Here is an 8,084-nt window from a genome sequence, read left to right as displayed (position 1 = left end):
TGTTACACACCCTCACCCTAGCTGACTTTGAAGCTTCATGTTCCCTTTGCACCACGAGCTCAGGGAAGCAACCAGCTCCTCCCAAGTTTTCGACCTATCACCCCAACCTTCATCCTTCACTCATATCAACATCAGGCACCTAGGACCCAGTCTCCCAGACTCAGGCAGGCCTGCCTTTCCTCTGAGGCTGCCACCCTCACTGCTGACTGGCCACACGGTTGAGGGCCAGGGGGAGTGGGGGAAGGCTGGCTGCACTAGGTGTACCTGAAACTGGAGTTGCATGGCCCCAGGGATGGGGGGGGGGTCTTTGGAGATAAGAGGACCACCTCTACAACCAGAACTGGCTTTGGCTGGAGAGAGATGTGACCTGGACCTCTATGTCAGGAGAGCACTCCTGGAGACCCAGTGGTTAAGAGCAGCAGTCTAAGAAGATGGGCTGGGGGGAAGGACAACAGGGAGGCAGGCAAGGCCCTTTTCCTTGGGATGGGAGCCCTGAGACCCATGGCAAGAATGGCAGCCAGAGACCCCAAGGAGAACTCGGTTGCTCACTTATTCACTCAATACACATTTACTGCTACAGGCTCTGTTTGCCCCATGGAGAGACAGTCCCTCTCCTCTCCACCCAGGCACCCACTCTTCAGAACTAAACTCTGAGGGCCTTAAAAACCAAAGGGAAGGGACATTTCCCTCCAGGTGCCCGTCCCTGTCTCAGGCAGCTTCTAAAACCTCCTCCGCTCAGGGAGGATCTCCTCCCTGCGCAGTTTCACCCCACTCTTCCAAAAGCTCCCCCGATCTCAGACACAGACACACAAGTTTATTCACAGGTACAACACCTGGGCAAGAGGATTTGCATGTGATTTGCAAAAGCTTGGCCTGAGGCTCACCAGCACCCAGCTGTTCTCCCTTTGCAGCCCAAGCCAGGCAAACTTCCTGCTCCTTCTCCTTGCCCACCCCCATCCTAGGCCAAGTTTCCAACTTTTGTACCGTGAAGAACCCAGAACCCCTTTTCGGCTTTCCCCCAAACAGTTCCCAAAAGAAAGGCAGAACAACACCAACTGGGTTTCCAATCTGTGCAGTTGAGCCTGGGGACTTCTGGGTGGAGGTTGGTCCAGCTCAAAGATGACACGTGGCAGGAGAAGGTCTCCAGGCAGCCTTGAGGGGGAAGCATCAAACTTTCAGAAGCTTTCCGAGCCCAGGACTCCAGGTACCAAGAACCAAGGAAGCTCTGGCCCTGCCTGACCCCAGGGGCTCTGGTGCCTGGGAAGTAGTACACATGCCCTCAATATTTGGGGCATGGATGGAGGAGGGTTACTGTTCACAAGCCATTGTGAAACTGTAGGCTCAGGAACAGACAAAAGCCTCAGGAAGCTGGACTTAGAGGACAGCAGGGGAGAGCCAGTACTACACAGCCTGTTTCAGGAGTCAGAGAAAAAATATTCATCTCACTGCCAGTGAGTGCAAGTGTGCCTGGGGCCAAAGCACTGTGCTAAGTGATTAACTTTTCTTCTTCTCTGTTTAGCATCACAAGTGAGGTGAGCCTCTTATTTTAGAGATCAGGAAACTGAGGCTCAGAAAGGTTATATGACTTTTACTTAAGGTCACACAGCTGGGCAGGAGTGAGGCCAGGACTCTAATCCAGAAGCTGTTAAAATAAATCGGGTGAGAATGATACAATGGCATCCTGAATCCTTCCTCTCCTACGCAGGGTCTGGTGGCTGAGTTCCCTCATGGAATCCCCTTCAGTTCCTTTTCTGCAAAACGGAGAGAATAATGATACATACCTTGCAAATATATTACAAGGATTAAATGACACTTAAGACATGTAAAGTGCTTACGACAGTGTCTGGCGGCATATGGTAAAGCCTATATCAGTGTTAACTATTGTTGTTGTTATTATTATTATTATTATTATTAATTAAAATTCACATCACTCAGTCATTCAACCAACATCTGAGCACCGTGTTTCAGCCTCCAGTGGCAGACCAGGAAACTCACACAAAGCAGGTAGTCAATGCTACAAAGCTGAGAAGAGGGCCCACTGAGGGGCACAGCAGAGGGGAGTGATCTAGCCTGGGGATTTGGGAAAGGCCATTGCAGCTTCCTGGAGGACAAAAAGCCAGTCAATTCTCCATCAACTGGAAGAAGTGATCTTTTAAAAATGCAAACACAGGGACTTCCCTGGTGGCACAGTGGTTAAGAATCCGCCTGCCAACGCAAGGGACACAGGTTTGATCCCTGGTCCGGGAAAATCCCACATGCACAGAGCAACTAAGCCCATGCGCCACAACTACTGAGCCTGCGCTCTAGAGCCCGCAAGCCACAACTACTGAGCCTGTGCGCCACAACTACTGATGCCCGTGCACCTTGAGCCTGTGCTCCACAGCAAGAGAAGCCACTGCAACACAAAGCCCGCGCACCGCAACGAAGAGTAGCCCCTGCTCGCCGCAACTAGAGAAGGCCTGCATGCAGCAGCAAAGACCCAACGCAGCCAAAAAATAAATTAATTAATTTTTAAAAAATGCAAACACACAGCTGAGGCATTGGCGAAACCCTCAAAGAGCAGGGTCCCTCTGCCCTGAGGTGGACACAGGAGGCCCTGCAGGCTCTGGCCACTGACCTCTGCTCCCAAGACTGCCCCCCATGCCCTGCACCTCAGCCCATCCTGGCCTGTTTCTGCTTCTCCCAAAGCTCAACCCCTTCCAGCTCCAGGGCCTCTGCTCCTATTATCCCAGGCATCTCTCCTCCTGCAGGGTCTGAGCGCTCAGGTGAGGAGCGCTCCTCTGCTGTGCACCTGCATCACACCTGCACATCCCTCCCAGTAACTCTCATCACGCTGTTTAACATCTGTGCCCCACCAGACAGAACATTCCAAAACCAAGGACCAAGGAGGAAAGAAATATGTGCCATGAGGAAGGCACCAGATAGTTTGCAGGGATCCCAGGTTCCTTGACCAATTCATGTCATGAACTTGGCTCTGCATCTGCCTGCTCCAGAGAGATTCTGAATTGGGAAGCCCAGACCCATGACCTTCAAGGTTAGGAGACCAGCCAATTAACCCCTGTGGTGTGGTCGAGGAAGCCCTATGTACCGGCTGCCTCAAGCCACAAGAGTGAGGTCCTCCAGCTCCCAATGGCCTCTCGGTTGGGTCACCACCACCGCTAACACCACAAAAGCCAAAAAGCCACCAAGCCATCAGCACCAAGACTTCTGCCACCATCATGGCGGAAACAAACAAACAAGTTTCCTTAGAAATCCCCTTAGAGCAAACTGTTGCGGTAAAGAGAAGAGACCTTAATCTGACATTAAAAATGTTTGTGGGCTTCCCTGGTGGCGCAGTGGTTGAGAATCTGCCTGCCAATGCAGGGGACAAGGGTTCGAGCCCTTGTCCGGGAAGATCCCACATGCTGTGGAGCGACTAGGCCCGTGAGCCACAATTGCTGAGCCTGCGCGTCTGGAGCCTGTGCTCCGCAACAAGAGAGGCCGTGATAGTGAGAGGCCCGCGCACCGTGATGAAGAGTGGCCCCCACTTGCCGCAACTAGAGAAAGCCCTCGCACAGAAATGAAGACCCAACACAGCCATAAATAAGTTAATTAATTAATTAATTTAAAAAAAATGTTTGTGCATAGTAAGTGTCCAGTAAAAATCAGTATCATCATCAATAATAATAATAAAGTATCGGCACATAGCAGGTGCTCAGTAAATGGTAGTTCCCTGGTCCCAGGGGGACAGAAGTTGGAGTCCGTTGGCAGCTGCCCACCCTCCCCATGGCCAGGGCCTCCACTTGTGCACAAGGAGTCAGAGCTGCAGGAGATCACCAGATGCAACCCTTCGGTACACAGGAGGGGAAACTGAGGCCTGGATGGGGAGGACTTGCCCAAAATCAGAAGCCAGTCTGTCCCTAGAACCTGGGTCTCCCAGGCCAATGCCTTGTCCTCATGATAAACTCAGCCAGCCCAAGGAGGGAGGTTTTCAATGCGTGATGCCTCAGGATGCAGGTGGGCAATGCTTACTCCCAAGGACAGCTTTGTGAGGGTGGGGTCTCAGGCCCCTTGAGGAGAGCACAGGGCTTATCTGGAAGGTCAAGGCTTTGCCTCTGCATGAGGCAGGCGTAGCTTCTTGCCTTGACGGAGCCCACGGAAGCCAGCTCTCCTGCGGGTCGGGAAGGGAAAGAGGTCACAGGGGAGGCCCCTGGTTCCCTGAGCCTTTAGCAGCTGTGGATATCAGCTTGGCCAACCCGCCGAGCGGTCCCTGATGTTGAGATGGCCACTGTGGCCACTTGCTTTCTCCTGGTTCTGCCCTTCCCTAGGCCTCTCAGGCCCCAGCATTGGTCCAGTCTCCCTGGCTACCTTCCCTGAAGCCCCCCTTTGCATTGCTTCTACCCCTCGACCCACTCCCACAGGCAGTGAGACCCTACAGCAAGAAGTGGCATTCACACCAGGCCTGAGCGATCCCAAAGCCCATGCCCTCTCCGCCTGGTCTCACTGCCTCCTAGGTGTCCTCAGGTGCTGTTTCCTGTTGGTGCCACCACTAGGCCTCCTTCCACCTTCCACAGCCTCTTTCTGGAGGAGGCTCATTCCCCCAAGGGCCTGGCAGGAGCTTCCTGTGGGGATGGTGATGACGAGGTTGAAGAACAGCTCCTAAAGCAGGAGAGCCGGCCTCTGCAGAGCCACCCAGAGGTGCTGTCAGCAAGGGAAGCTGCTCACAGTCAGCTCAGCCTGAGCACCTGCTCTGCAGGAAGTAGAAGGGGACTTTGCTGGAAATGTGCCTTTAATCTTGGCTTCCTGTTTTCTGCCCTGAGGGACTGCCCAGACATCTGAGTTTCAAACTATTTCACACCAGTTTCTCTAAACTGTCATTTCAGAGCAAAGAGGCTCGGGGAGAGGAGGAGGCTGCTTGGCGGGAGGTCCTTCCCTTCCCAGGGGACCCTGGGATCAGAGCTCAGTCCACCCATAAAGGTGCTTAAGCTCTGGACTTCTGGCGACCAACCCAACTTTGCATCGAGCTACTGCGGTGGCGTTGTGTCATCAAAGGCAGACAGAAGTCCTAAGCCCTGTTCCCACATCCAGGGGTCTCAAGCCTCCCCTCTTTTTCCATTCCCCCAAGGTGGGGACAATAGCTCAGCCTGGGAAAGCTAGCACTTGAGCCTACCTGGCAGGGAGGGGCTCCTCTTAAATTTCCTCCCCTGTCCTAAAACCCGAAGACCCTTCTCTGATGAGTTCCTTTCCTAGGGTCTGCTGAGAGGGGAGGCTGTTTGGTGCCCCAGGCTTTGGAGGTCCTCAGACTGGAACCCCAATTCTGGGAGGGGGACTCTGGGAAAGTTCTGAGTTCTTCGAGCCTCAGTGGCCTTGTCTGTAAAACGTGGCTCCAAACGCCGACTTGACATCTCCTTGTCTCACAGGTGTCTTAACTTCAGCTTGTCCAAAGTACAGCTCCTGAGCACTACCCCCAGCCTGCCCTTCTCCCAGGTCCTCCCTACCTCAGCAAAAAGCACCAGCATTTCCCCATGTTCCAGCTGTACCGGAGGATCAGGCCCACTTTCTCCTGGGGCCTCACTCCCCCAAACAGCCCATCACCCAGAGCTGCCACGTGGCTCTCTTTTGTCCACTGGGGTCCATGCCCATCATCACTGGCCATAATATGCAAAGTCTCCTCACTGGTCTCTTGACCTCTGCTCAATCGTGTCACTCCCCTGCTTAAAAATCCTTCAGCGGCTCCCCATCGCTCATGTAATAAAATCCAAACTCATGTAATAAAACCCCCGCCCCATAACACCCTACCAGCTCCAGCCCCTTCCTCTCATACTACTCCCCCTCGCTTGCTGGTCTTGTCACCTTGGCCTTCTGGCTGTCCCTTAAGCCGCTGGGCCCTCTGTGTCTGTTTCCCCGCCCCGTGCTCTCCTCCATCAAGCATTCATTGCCCTCATGCCACAGTGTCTGATTGCCCTGCTTATTTATTTATCCCATGAGGCAACAACCATGGTGGTCTTTCTCGCCCCTTCAACTCCTGCATCCAGGATAGTGCCAGGCACTTAGTAGGTGCTCAGTAAGTATTTGAGTGAGGGAATGAATGAATAAATGAACGGTGGTGAGGCTGGAAATTCATTGGCTCTTCCACTCGAGGATAGCTCTGTGGGGCAGGACCCTTTATTGATTTGTCCCCTGTGCCTGGGGTTCAGGGAAGTTAACAAATTTATTTCATTCTACCGTGAAGAGGTGGAACCAGGATGCAAATACAAGTCTATTTGACTCCAAAGTTCACACTTAGGCCACAGCAAACCCAGGGGAAAATGTCAAACGCGTCTGGGGGTAAAGGAAAACAGATTGGTGAAAAACTGGGGCAGGGATTAGAGCATTTTCCACATATCCCCACAGCCCTTTCCCATTTTGCCAGCTTATTCAGTCAGGGGAGGGGAGATATCAACTTGGCACTTCCAGAAGCCTTCGCAGAGCTGCTGAAGTGCTTTCCTTTAGGCTGAGAGGTGGCCCCATCCGGTCCCACTTTATCATTCCATCTTGACCTCAGAGGAAAGAAAGGGAAACCAGCTAAGCTGAGCACCCTCCCCACCTCCCCCACCCCTAGGCCATTATCTTGCTGAATCTGCACCATCTCTTGTGAGACAGTTGCATTTTGAGCTTGATCTTACAGAGGAGGAAACTGAGCTCAGAGACGTTAAGTAACTAACCCAAGATCACACAACTAGGAAGTGGCCCAGCTGAAATTTAACTTTACAGTTCGAACCCCAAATCCATGCTTTTTCCTGTTACACCATAGCTACCTCTGAGACTTACTGGATGTCTCCTCAAAGGGCAGTGGTGTGACTACCACTTCCCTCCTTGAAGGGCTGGCTCCTTTCTGGAAAACGGCCAAGGGGTGCATTGGGTCAGAGGGCCATCCTGCAGTTTGTCTGGGGAGGCACACCCAACTCCTGTTCTTTGCAATGTACAGCTACACTGTCTTCTCAACTCACTCTCCTCCAGGACCCTAGTCCCTCACTTATTTTGAATTTCAAGACTTTGCCAGGGGCTTCCCTGGTGGCGCAGTGGTTGACAGTCCACCTGCCAATGCAGGGGACACAGGTTCAAGCCCTGGTCTGGGAGGATCCCACATGCCGCGGAGCAACTAAGTCCGTGTGCCACAACTACCGAGCCCACGTGCCACAACTACTGAAGCCCATGCGCCTAGAGCCCGTGCTCCACAACAAGAGAAGCCACTGCAGTGAGAAGCCTGTGCACCGCAACAAAGAGTAGCCCCCGCTCACTGCAACTAGAGAAAGCCCGCGCACCGCAACGAAGACCCAACGCAGCCAAAAATAAATAAATAAAATAAATAAATTTATTTTAAAAATAAATAAAGTGAGGCAGGCAGGGTCTTGAGACTGGCTGGGACCTACCCACAATAATGTCCCAAATGGGGATCCTTGTTAACTGCTAAATGAAAATAAAAAGATAACATATAGAGAAAGGCCCCCTTCTTTAAAAAAAAAAAAAAAAAAAGACTTTGCCTGTACACCTCATTTTCCCCACCACAGAATGCCCCTCCCCTCTGCCCCGCCAACCCTGACCCTTCCTTCAGGGCCCAGTCCCTAGGAAGTGCCCTGCCTCCTTGTACCCACACTGGAGTCTCTGGTCTCTCCTCCATCATTGCCCCCGCCCCCAACTCTATGCTCCCCCCTCACACACACACGCACACACACGCACACACACACACACACACACTGTCTGCTCCTGAGCTCAGAGCAGATCACGCCCTGCTCCTCGTTAACAGTAATATATAATAACAGGTGATACTTAGCTAAGGGCTGACCATGTGCCAGCCGCTGCACGCTAAGCACTTTAAGGGTATTAACTCATTTCCTCCCCACAAAACCTTAAGAAGTTGGTGCTATTACTTTCCCCATTTGGTAAACTAGAGCACAGAGAGGTTAAGTAACTTTCCCAAAATCACATAGCTATTGACAACTTCCTCACTGCTACCAGGCTGAAAACAAAGTCCAGGAAAGTTCCATAAGGGCCTTTGGATCTCTCTTGTCTCTGGGGCTTGCAGGGACCCCATCTCCCACTACTTTCCTGGACCCACACAGCAA

The sequence above is a fragment of the Balaenoptera musculus genome, chromosome 2, assembly GCF_009873245.2.
Source record: "Balaenoptera musculus isolate JJ_BM4_2016_0621 chromosome 2, mBalMus1.pri.v3, whole genome shotgun sequence".
Lineage (NCBI taxonomy): Eukaryota > Metazoa > Chordata > Mammalia > Artiodactyla > Balaenopteridae > Balaenoptera > Balaenoptera musculus.
Note: the sequence above shows the minus strand (reverse complement) of the source record.